The sequence below is a fragment of the Myotis davidii genome, unplaced genomic scaffold, assembly GCF_000327345.1.
Source record: "Myotis davidii unplaced genomic scaffold, ASM32734v1 scaffold266, whole genome shotgun sequence".
NCBI classification, from domain to species: Eukaryota; Metazoa; Chordata; class Mammalia; order Chiroptera; family Vespertilionidae; genus Myotis; species Myotis davidii.
This window is the reverse complement of record NW_006300032.1, coordinates 3,302,494-3,303,594: the sequence shown is the minus strand read 5'-3', so window position 1 is coordinate 3,303,594 and position 1,101 is coordinate 3,302,494.

Here is a 1,101-nt window from a genome sequence, read left to right as displayed (position 1 = left end):
TGTGCCCGCAACCCAGGCACATGCCCTTGATCGATGAGAGAGAAACATCGACCAGCTGCCTCCTGCACCTCTCCCACTGGGGATGTGCCCGCAACCCAGGCACATGCCCTTGACCGGAATCGAACCTGGGACCCTTTAGTCCACAGGCCGACGCTCCATCCACTGAGCCAAACCGGTTTCGGCGAAAAATAACGATTTTCACTAATTTAATCAGTGACTTCTACTGGAATAATATAATTTTTTCAATTGAATGTTTAATTTTTAAAGCTAACCTGAGAAATAGAAGTGTTTTATCCTTTATCAAATTGCTATGAGTCATGATGGATGCATCTGAAAACATCAGCTATAAAATCTCAGTTGGCTTTGAAGCAGGACCAAAAACAAAATAAAACAAGAATCAAATTGCACAAGAAAAAACAACTTCCAAAAACACTCCTAAGAATGTCCTTGCATATGGAACAGATGGCCAAATTTGTGAGTTCAAATAGCAGACTTTGTTATTACAAAATCTCTGGTTTGATGAGCATCATGCTGCAAGAGTATGAGTGTTTGAACTAAAATTACACTGGGTGTTCTCAGTCCAGGTGTATGTCTTGGGGTTGGAGTAGCCACATTTTTAATTTCCTCTGAATCCTTCTGAAGCATCTGAAATTTCTGCAAACCTGAAAGTTGTCAGGAAGTATCGCTGGCTAGTTGCCAGAGGACTTACTCTGAGATTAATGGATCCTACTTCAGTCACTTCTTTGTAGGGAGAACATTCTGGAAGCATTTAGCTGGGTAAGGATGCTAATCTAGCTCATGAGGGCAGGGAGAGGCAGTGGAGGGGTGGGGCATTCATCATGGTTCCCTGGACTTTTGGGCCCCAGCCAGGTGGCCTGACTGTGAGAAGACTTGGTCAGCCTGAAGCAGACCCTGGGGGCAGATGTGCACTGAAGAGAGGCAGCACAGGAGGTATGTGGGGGCAGCAGGATTTGGGTGGGCAGTGCCAGGCGCAGTGACTAACCCTATTCTATTTCTGAATGCAAGGCAGGCCACTGATGATGCCATCTCCTGTGGAGAACAGATCCTTGCCCTTAATGGAAAGTGATGAAGACATGACAG